Here is an 11,953-nt window from a genome sequence, read left to right on the forward strand (position 1 = left end):
CTTAGTTTTAAAATCATCTCAATTGTCACATCTATGTACAGCAATGTTTCTCAATCCTTGGGCCATGGTTCCCTTTGACAACCATCTGTCTCCCAAAATATTTATATTACAGTTCATAACAATAGCAAGATTACGGTCATGAAGTACCAAGAAAATAATTTTATGGTTGGAAGTCACCTCGACACGAGGAACTGTATTAAAGGGTTGCAGCATGAGGAAGGTTGAGGACCACTGGTGTACAGGGACAGCTAGCTGCCTTAGAAGGTTTCCATTTTCCGAAGACTTCTTAGGTTGTTTAAACAGCGATGGCACAATCTTGTCTAGATGTGACTTTCCTCCAGGAGGAACCATCTTACTGAAAACATCAGACTTTCCCCCCTCGCAGAGATGGAAAGGATGAGTGGAGAGCAGAGAGTTGGTCAGAAGGAAGGAGTTGATGTCACGGCTAAGGGGAAAAAATAATCACTGAAGTGTCTATACAGTGGCAGTGCATATTTCACTGTACGCATTTGCAAAAACCCAACCCAACCCAAACAAACAAACAAACAAACAAACAAACAAAATCTCATAACTTGGACATTTGTCCTTATCTCAGCAGAGCAGACAATTGCCCACGTGCATGCTGTTTCCTCTGTTTGGAAGACTGATGTCAAAATAATAAAAAAAACAATGAGAGACTCACATTGTCCCGCCCTCCAATTTTCTAGCTGAAAATTACCCACCCAGCAAACACGCTGCCCAGGACCCTTTGCACTGAGCTTGAGTTTACTCATCCTTTCTCTTAGCCATGATCTTTGGGTTCTTTTTGTTTCCTTAATTGCAAGAGAACGGTGATTTCAGTGGTGGTGGGAGATTTGCTGGGCTGCAATCTAAAATTCCTTGGAGGGGAAGAAGAGGAATTTTCAAAATAATCTAAAACCAAGGTTTTACAGCAGATGTTAAGAAGTTATGTGATAACAAGAGAGTCTGGCTAGGGACTTTCAAAGCCGGCTACTTGAGGTTTCCTCAGAAAACTTCTGGGAAGAATAGCTAGCGCCTCCCCCCGCCCCACACGTGTGTGTGTGTGTGTGTGTGTGTGTTTAAACAATTCAGTAGACAAAAAAGACAAATAGGTATTTTTTTCCCATCTTTCCTTTAAGTCCTTCTCTTCCCAACCCACTTGGCAATCCAGAGAGCAACCTTTGCCTTTGTCGGCCGGGGCAGCTCAGCCTGTGTAAGACAATAGACATACAAGATAGTCACAAGGCAATCTCTCTGTGTCCTTTATCGGGATTAGCTGTTACACCAGTAAGCAAAACAAGGAGGTGGGGTTTTTCCATCACTGCCCTTTGCTGTCCCTGGGTGCCAGATGGCATTATATCCATGAAGGAAAAATGCTTCGAGTTATAATGTTGACCAGGCACTGTTACTTCCACTCGAACACACTGTTTGGGGCTCTCTTTGATGTGCAAACTCTCCAAAGATAATGAAATGCGTTGGCAGCTGGCTAATGGCTGGGAAAGTGCAAACCCTGAATTGAACCCTTCCCATCCGACTATTCAGTCGCTAAGGTAGTCAGGTCCAAGCTGCAGAAGGGGCAAAGAGGCTGGTTGGTTGCCAGGCAGGCCCCGAAGTCCTGGGCAAGCTGCTGCGGTGTGGCTCCCCTCCCCCAAACAGAAGTGGTCTGTGCCTGCTGTAGCAAAGGGAAAATAAATTCTTCAGAGCGGAGCACAGGCGGCTTATTTTGAGCCGGCTGCTGGAATTTACATAATAGCCTGGTGCTTACAGGTAAACAAAGCCATCCTCAGACTGTGGGCTTGGGGAGGTGATCTGAGAACTGTGGGTTTCCTCAGTGTAGGAGGTAGAGCCTCATCTTTATGCAAAAAACGGGCTGTGTGTTGGGGTGTGTGTGTGTGTGGGGGGGTGTCTAAATTTAACTCTGTGGCTGCTGGTCTTTTCAGTGGCCTAGATCACTGGGCAAGTAGAGCATGGGTAATTGAAGGGGGAGGGGCTTTTCTTACTCCTTTCTCCTTTGCTCTGATGGACCAATCTCCCTCAGAGGAAGATTCATTGGCGATCTGGTGCTCTTGCCTGCCTCGACCACTACAGCCCCCATGAGAGTAGCATTTGAATGGTCTCACTTCTCAATGCCAACTGCAGCTGAATTGCTGGGCCCCATTGTGGTTCCATTTTCTAGACAATTCCTTTCCCCTAATATAAACAACAACGACAACAAATCACGTGTGCACATTTTGTTGTTTTGGGACAGGGACTTGCTTTGCAGCTCAGACTGGTCTGGAACTCACCATCCTCCTGCCTCAGTCACCAGAGTGCTGTGATCTCAGGCCTGCACCACCCTGCCAAGGTACCATTATTTCCTATGTCCCTAGAATGTAAGTCTGAATTTTATAGGGGTCAGGCCAGCCCTGTGGGTTGACAACCAACCAAAGCTAAGGAGCGTTCAAGAAATGGAAGAAAAAACATTTAAAAGAATATGTGGGGGTTGGGGAGACAGCTCTGTCAGGAAGGCGCTTAGCATGCATTGATAAGACCTGAGTTCAGTTCCTAGCAGCGTCCTGGTTAAACAAGGGATATGGAAGCTTGTGTATTTAAGCCCAGTACTGGGGAGACTGGAGTGGGCAAATTGATGGGCTCTCTAGCCAACTAGTCTGCCCAGTGAACCAGCCCCAGGTCCTCCAAAACAAGTAGGATGGCTTCTGAGGAATGTCGGTGGAGGGTGACCTCTTAGCATCCTCACACATGTGCACAGCACGCACTCACGCGCGCGCACACACACACACACATACCGAGAGAGACAGAATGAGAGAGACAAAGAGAGAAACAGAGAAACAGAGAGACAGAGAATGAGAGAGAGAGAGAGAGAGACAAAGAATGAGAGAATCAGAGATACACAGAGAGAGACAGAGATAGAGAATGAGAGAGATGGAGAGGGAGAGAGAAAAAGAGACAGAAAGAATGAGATAGAAAGAATGAGAGAGACAATGAGAGAGACAGAGAGACACAAAGAGAGACAGAGAATGAGAGAGACAGAAACACACAGAGAGAGAGACAGAGGCAGACAGAAAATGAGAGAGACAGAGGGGGGAGAAAGAGACAGAGAAAGAAAGACACAGAGAGAGAGCACATATTTTGCGACTTATAGTAATGTTTAAGATGTAGGAATGTTAGTGTCTCTAAGTAAGACCACACCCATTCATGCATAGATGCCCCGGGCTACATTAGCAGCCATAAAGGTTTCAGAGCCTGACTGTGCAGCACACACAGCCTTTATCAAATAACTTGCCCTCTTCCAGAGAAACCAGGCTTCCCCTTGAAGCTTTCTGTAGGACTTGATTTATTGCCTAAGCCCATTCCTAAAGCCTTTGTGTAAGTTTGGTTGACCCAGAAGCTCTCCACAACTCCACTGTTTTCATCACGTTTATCTAAAAAAAAAAAAAAAAAAAAGTTATTATTGTTACTGGTTAAGCCGCTTTCCCTTTTATCTAGCTGAAAATGGAACCAACTTTTGCAGTTTTTTTTCTAAAGCTTCCTTCCTAAACCCTGCCTTAGTCTTACAGTCAACCTACGTGTTGCCCTTTAAACAAATGCTTGGGGTATGAATTGCCTGAAGGGCATTGTTTCTGCCTGAGTGGAAACTTAAGTGGACTGATGGGTTCTGATGATAAAACTTCTTCTGGTGACTTTTTTTTTTTTTTTTTAAACTTTCCAGTCTCCATCTGCCAATCCACACAGGACTAGGCTCATAGCCCAAGGTTGCAAACTTATCTCACAGAAATGAATCTGTCCATCCTAGAACCTGAATTATTCTTCTGAACTCACTGCTTTGGACAATTCCAGCAGAGTTGAACTTCGTTTGGTTTTCGGTTTTGTTTATTTTTGAGACAAGAGTCTCACTATCTAGATAACACTGGCTTCAAAGTCCTACAAATCTAATGGCCTCTGCTTTCCAAGTGCTCGTATTAAAGGCACATGACACCATACCAGGCTTTTGTTTAGTCTTTTTGAGACAGGGAATTGAGGTATGGTTCAGGGTGGCCTTGAACTCAGAACCTTCTTGCCTCAGCCTCCCGAGTGAGTGCTGCCTTTACAAAAGGGATGCATCATGTCCAACCAACAGTGTGGTTTTCAAAACAAGTCCCCAATACCTTTTCTCTTCCTTTTTCTCCCGTATGCCATGTCTACTGGATAGGAGGTCTGTAATGTGTTACCTTAGGGTGTCATGATGGTGTCTTTTGAACTGCATGCAGCTTGTTCTGCATAGTAATCACAGCTACTTGGGGATGGTCCATCCAAGAGGATGGAAAACTCAGAGTGAATTCAAGGCCTGCCTGGGAAGCCTAGTGGGACCCTGACTACCACTACCACCTCCCCCTCCTCCTCCCTCTTATCCCCATTCCCCTTCTCCTTCTCTTCCCATTTCTTCCCTTTTCTTTTTAGGCACTTAATGATAAAAGTGAGAATGCTGATAACTAACATTAAAACATTATAACATAACATTATAACATAATAACATTGAAATTCAAATTCTTGTATAAACTTATTCAAGGGATTAGAATTGATTTATTCCAAGGTATTTTTTTTTTTTTGAAAGACAATTCACCCATGTTGGTAGATTATGCTTTTTAAGAATTATATGGATACAAACCAAAAAAGTCAAGCCAAATTGATGGGTGTCCTCAAACTTTTTAGTTCGTTTACACAGGCAAGAATTCAACCTTCCTCAGCTCTTTTCAGATCAACCTTCCTCTGTGTCCCCACACATGTGTTTGGACTCAGTTTCCTTCCGTGATATGCTTGCTTAGAGTGTTCACAGTCGCTGTGGTTTTCAAGTAGTGTTAAAAGAAAAAAAAAAACTTTAGGCTAATTGAAGAGTGACTCGATTGAGCAAAAGAACAATTTACAAGTCCCACACAGTTCTCAAACCAGGACAGGTTCAGGCAGGTGAGCTAAGCAGCAGCATCCTGTGTTCTTTATATGAACATGACCCTGTCAGTGGTCAATCAACCTGTGATTGGCTGAAGCTTATGTGCTGTGGATAGCTGAGAGTCAGCTGTTGGTTATGAGAACGTAGTACTGGTTTGGATTTCAGTTTACCTAGTTAATTTGCAGTTCTTTTTGTACAGACTAACTGAAAAAGTAGCCTGGGATGAGTTCATATTTAAACGGTATGGAGAACCAGTTAAGCAAACTTCCTTTCCTTCCTGCTAGAATTATTATTTTTTTTTAATATTATGTTAGTTGTTCACTCGCAGTTATGAGAATTCCTTCCCTGGGAAATGTAAACAATAGCTAACCATCTCCCTCCACAAGGCCCCAACCACAAAGCAACTGAATTTATTGGGTTCACTTACAAAGTATGGGTGAGGGACTGCTGGCAAGAGCTTGGGGGATCCTAAAGCACCCCTATTGGAAAGTCTCAATTCAGCATGGAGGATAGCTCCTCCTATGGTTATAGATGGGGCCCCCTTCTTCTACCCACTCCCCTCCTGTATAGTCTACTGCATCCCCTGGGACAACACCAACCAAAGCCATTGCCTTTATGAAAAATTTGCATAAAAATGACTGGGAGGCATGGTCACAGTATCAGGTGAGAGTTCAATGCCTCTCATTACAGTCTCTTCCTGTGATGAAATGTCCAAGGGCCTGCGTCTGATGGACACGTACGAGTGTCCATCACTCTCTAGGTATGGCAGATAAAGATGAAGCTGTTTGGGGTAGATGGTTATGTTTTTCCATTTACCTAATTATAGGTAATTGAAATACCGTCTAGCTAAGGTCTCCCAGACTAGCTTTAAACTTAGAATGTCTTACCACAAACCACAAACCTTCTTTCTACATGCCGGGATTCAATTGTATGACCCTACAGCCTGTGACTAGATTGGATTGCTTTTTTGTGAGCTTTTTATTAGCATATATGAATTTTACATAATAATGGGTTCCATGATGATATTTTCATGTGTGTGTGTTTGTATGAGTGCACATGCTATGGTGTGTTCAGAAACCGGAAGACAACTTGTAAAATCTGACTGTCTCCTTCTACAACCTCAGTGGTTCTCAACCTGTGGTCTCGACCCGTTTGGGAGGGTCGGGGGGCCCATTCACAGAGGTCATCTAAGACATGGGAAATATCAGATATTTACCCTAAGATTCATAAAAGTAGCAAAGTTGCAGTTACGAAATAGCAACAAAAATAATTTTATGGTTGGAGGTCAGCACGACATAAAGAACTGTGTTAAAGGTTGCAGTGCTAGGGAGGTTGAGAATCGGTGCTCTGTGTGGATCCTGGGGCTATAACTGAGATCTTCAGACTTGCTGGCAAATTCTTAACAGTTGAGCAATTGCTGGCCCATAAACCAGATTTGTTTTGTTTTGTTTTTTGCTTGGTTTTGTTTTTCTAGACAGGGTTTCTCTGTGTAGCCCTGACTGTCCTGGAACTCAACTCACTCTGTAAACCAGGCCGGCCTCAAACTCAGAGATCCTTCTGTCTGCCTCTGCTTTCTGAGTGCTGAGATTAAACACATGTGCCACCAAGGCCCAGCCACAAGTCAGATTTCCATTAAGCCATTGACAAGATCCACAACACACATATTTGAGTTCTAATAACCTATTCTAATGTTTTCTTTCTTTCCTTTTCCTTCCTTCCTTCCTTCCTTCCTTCCTTCCTTCCTTCCTTCCTTCCTTCCTTCCTTCTTCATTCCTTCTCTTCTTTTGCACCTTGGGCTGATTTTATGTATGAATACGTGTAAACAGATATGTAATTACTCTTGTTTAGTATTTAGCTTTTAAAAAAATATCAAATGTATTTTTACTTTCAATTTCACATTTTGTTATTTTGCGTTCCTTCAGATGGTTTTCTGTTCATCCCTCTTGAAGATGGTTATAGTTACCAGATTCTATTTCATAGTTGTTCTTGTTAGCCTATTCTGTGTTGTTCGTTAACTATAAGAAATACACACCACATACACCACACCACATACACCACATATACACACTCACACGCCACACACACACACACCACATACACACACGCATACACACCACACCATACCACACACACATACACACACACACCACACATTGCACACACACCACACACACCATACACACAAACCACATGCACACTACACACATACCACACAATCCACATACACACACATCACACACACACATACCACACACACCACACACATACCACACACCACACACACACCATATACACACAAACACCACATGCCACATGCATACCTTCCAAACAGGAACACCACATGCCACATGCCACATGCACACAACACACACACACATAAACACCACATAAAACACACACACACACACACACACACACACACACACACACACACACACACACTGTAGTCTTCTCAACATTTCCTCTGTTCCAGTGTGATGTGATTTGAAAGGAAACCCAGCAAAGATGGCTTTTATTTTATTTTTTAATTCAGTGCACTCTGAGTACAGGTAAGATGCCAACATGTTTGAGTGCCTTGTCTCCTGGGATTCCCTCGTGTCTCCCTTCTTTCTCTGTTCCAAAGAATAAGATCTATTATTTGTTCTGTCCTTTGCTATGTCCTCTAGATTCTTGGATGAAATTCACAAGGAGTTTTTAAAGCCTACTTGCCTCTCTGATGATGGCTGGTGATTTAAATTTGCATTCTAATGTGGCTCTTAAGAGAGCAGCCTAACCTTCACTGTGCTTTACCATGAAGATTTAAAGAAAGACATAGTGACCAATACTTTGTATATCACTTGTTCATGATGTGCTTTCAGCTTAACAAGTGACCTATTCTCTGTGTGTGTGTTATATGCGGCATGTGTGTATGTGGTGTGTTTGTGTGTGGTGTGTGTGGTATGTGTGGGGTGTGTGTGGTGTGTGGTATGCATGTGGTGTGTGTGTGTGTGGTATGTCGTGTGCATGTGGTCTGTGTATGGTGTATGGTGTGCATGTGATGTGTGTGCATGTGTGTGTGTGTTATATGTGGTATGTCATATGTGGTATGTGTGTATGTGTGGTGTGTGCGGAATGTGGTATGCATGTGGTGTGTGTAGTGTATGGTGTGTATGTGATGTGTGTACATGTGTGTGTGTGTGCAGTGTGTGTGGTGTATGATGTTCATGTGGTGTGTGTGTGTGGTGTGTGGTGTGAATGTGATGTAGATAGTATCTGTGTTGTGTATGTTGTGGCGTGTGTGTGTGTATGGCATATGGTGTGTGGTATGTGGTGTATGTGTGTGTGCATGTGGAATGTGTGTGTGTGGGGTGTTGTATGTGTGTTGTATGTGTGTTGTATGTGTGTGGTGTGCATGTGGGGTGTGTGTGCATGTGTGTGTGGTATGTATGTGTATGGTGTGTGTGCATGTGGTATGTATGTGTGGTATATAGTGTATGATATGTGGTATGTGTGTGTGTGTGTGATGTGCATGTGATGTGTGTGGTATCTGTGTTGTGTATGTTGTGTTGTGTGTGTGTATGGTGTGTGGTATGTGGTGTATGTGTGTGGTGTGTGTTTGTGGAGTGTGTGTGTGTGTGTGGTGTGCATGTGGTGTGTGTGTAGTGTGTATGTAGTATGTGTGGTATATATATGTGTGTGTAGTGTGCATATGGTGTGTGCATGTGTGTGTAGTGTGCATGTGATGTGTGTGCATGTGTGTGTATAATGTACATGTGGTGTGTGTGCATGTGTGTGTGGTGTGTAGTATGTGTGGTGTGCATGTGTATGGTATATGGTGTGTGTGCAAGTGGTATGTGTGTGTGGTGTATAGTGGTGTGGTATGTGGTGTGTGTGTGTGTGTGTGACCGTCTTTCATATGCAAACCATAGTCCACAAAGACCAAATTTTTGTGTAATTTCTCTTCCATGTTCAGTTTACAAAATAATGCACATGATAAAGACCTAGTGAATACTTCTCATTGACCTTGGTGTCTTTATCTTTAAACACACCTTTTGATGACCCATAGATGATCAGAACCAATGTCTGCTCTGACCTCCTGCCTTTACAGTAAGTCTGAAAGAGATCATCCTTAAGCAGGTTTGGTCTTGTGATGGTGTATCCTTGAGGACTTCTTGTTGCCTAGAGATCTTGGTTTTGACCCTCTGAGTTGCTTTACATATTCTTCCAGAATCTTCAGGGCTCTGGTCTCTATCACTAGTGTAATCTGTATCCTTCCCCACACAGCATGCTCCAGTCAGTAGTTTCTGTTCTTCCCAGACAGGCCCCATATATAACAGCTGCTGACCTTTGCCCAGCCTGTCTGCCCTCCAGCTGAACAGGCCTTCTCTGATTGACTGACTTGTCCTCTTTCTTCCCCACTACAGTCTTGACCAGTCCTGTCTTCTCCAACTTGTGTTCTACCTTCTTCACCAAGCAGTGTCCTTGTCACCCATTTCCAAGATCTTCCAGTCACTTCTTGGTAAAGCCTCCCAGGATCCCTCATGCCCTTCCCTTCCTTGTCTTATTGTACTCACTAAGAAAGCTTAGGTACCGAATAGAATAGCCACACCCTTCAGTATACACCTTTGAGGTCATTTGATTAAGGACTATTGTCTCCACTTTAAACTTTGTAAGTCGCCTATGCTGCTTCATCCCCGCCTCCTTGTATCTCCTGTAGGCCATATGGGATGCACACTAAGTATTGGTGAATGCACTGGTGATAGGAAAAATAGTAAAAATTCCTGTCCCTGCCTCTTACCCCTTTCACCCTCCGGAACCGTCCCAGTCTCCCATTTGAGCCCTTCTCTCTCTTTCCTCCAATCCTGTCACACTTGCTGGTTCTCTAATACATGGTAGTTGCCTCAGGAAAAAAAAATGCTCAAGGCCCTGTGTAGGGATGACTACTAACACAAACTTTTTTAGAGTAAGTATGTTTTTTAAAATCCCAGTGTTTCAGGATGCATCATGCTTTCTGTGACACCGCAGGCTGGGTCAGAGACAGGATAGAATTTGGAGCTGTTTCATTGTACCTTAAACACAGCTGCTCAAGTCACACTAGGTGTGGGTGTTAATTAAGGAGACGGGGACAAAGCCAATGGGACTTCACGCCACAGTGCCGGCGAGCTGATAAGGTGGTGTTCTTACAACGATTGGTTTTCTTTTACATGCCTAACTTGATAATCATGTTAATAATGTCTAACAGATAATGATATCCAGGAAATGGAACAGAATAATGATTAACGAAGCCATGTTTATCCAGCATACCTAATCCAGAGACATAAACCCTCATGGAAAAGTTTGGTCGTTGTGTATTCAAATCTGCTTTTAAGGTGTAGTTTGACCAACACTACAAGTGCATTGCTCTAAATTTGACTCAGAACATAGTAAGTTTGCTCTTCAGCCAGCTTTTGCTAGTGTGTCACTTTAACTAATGGATGGTCTAGAAAAAAAAAAAAAAAAAAAAAAAAAAGACAAAACAGTTCTTAAATGTGGCTTCACACCATTAGCGTTGGACTCCAACAGAGGGTTTGGGAAATTTCCTGGGGCCTATGTGTAAATTTGAAATTACAGGAAAAAACACAAAGGACTAGGGAAAGCTGTGGTTTTTCTGCTTCCTGGAGCGGCTTGGTATCAGTACAGCTGTGCGAGCCTGTGTTCTGAGAATTTTCTCACCTTAACCATGGTGGAAGTGAACATGATAACACACATTATTTGCTTTTTCTATTGCTGTAGAATGTGAGAAAAAGCTTAAGAAAGGCCGTTCTTCTGCAGACAGAAAGAGGAAGGCGCAGTCCAGAACCGAGGGTATTGAGATCAAAGTCACTCAGTTTTGCAAACATACATCTAAGGTGTTCATTAATTGTTTCTTGGATGGATGGAAGAGATTTCCTGAAGGTGAGACCGTGGGTCTCTTCTTAAAGACCAGACTAGAGAGGGAAAAAAAAGAGAGAAGAGGTCAAACCTCACTTCTAGAAGTAGCTGAGGAAGAAGTCAAACTCCAAAGAAGCAGCTGAGGTTTCTGAATTGCAGGAGATGGTCTCAGTGCAGACTCGAGGTCTATTATAGCATAGAAAGAAAGACTGAGAATTATCAGTCTTTTGGGGATTGTTTAACTTGACTTTTGTTTTTTTTTTTTTTTCGAGACAGGGTTTCTCTATATAGCCCTGGCTGTCCTGGAACTCACTCTGTAGACCAGGCTGGCCTCAAACTCAGAAATCCGCCTGCCTCTACCTCCCAAGTGCTGGGATTAAAGGCGAGCGCCACCACAGCTCGGCTTTGACTTTATTTTTTGTTTGTTAATTGTTTTTTAAAACCTCTGTGATTGTCTCTAATTCCCATCATAAGTACCAAAGAAAATAGCCTTTGTGTCTGGGCTGGGGTGGTGATGGAAGGGGAGACAAAGCATTCTCCATTGCTTTGTACAGTGCTTGGTACACTAGAGTACCAAGGGAAGGGGGAGCAGGAATTTAGATAGCAACGCCATCAACAGCCCATCCTACTCCTACCAGGTTTTATAGTTTAAATAAGCTCTTGGGTGGTGTTAGCTGTATCACACGTGCTGGAAAAGGTCCATTGTCTCTCAAATCCCTCTTCTTGTCAAAGTAAAGTGTTTATCCTCGTGATGTCTAAGGTTATTTCCTAATTTACACTCTATTACTCAGTTGCTTTTAAACAATATGAACTTTTTTTTTTTTTTAAGGATCAGAGTTAAGTATAGCTGCTTAAACTAAAAATGGACTATTTTGTCTTCATTTAAAAAAGGTTTATTTACTTATGTGTCCGTGTGTATCCCTCAGTGGGTGTGCACCAAGTGTGTGTGTGTGAGCGCCTGTAGAGGCCAGAGGTCATTGGATGCCATGGAGCCAGCATTACAGGTGTTGTGAGCCACCTCATTGAGGGCTGGGAACCAAACCTGGCTCCACTGAATGAAGAGCAAGGGTTTTTCTTTCCCTTCCCATTTGACTTTTAGAGCGCTGGTGTTTGGCACATGAAACAGCGTGAACTGAACAT

The sequence above is a fragment of the Arvicanthis niloticus genome, chromosome 22 (assembly GCF_011762505.2).
Source record: "Arvicanthis niloticus isolate mArvNil1 chromosome 22, mArvNil1.pat.X, whole genome shotgun sequence".
Classification (NCBI taxonomy): Eukaryota; Metazoa; Chordata; class Mammalia; order Rodentia; family Muridae; genus Arvicanthis; species Arvicanthis niloticus.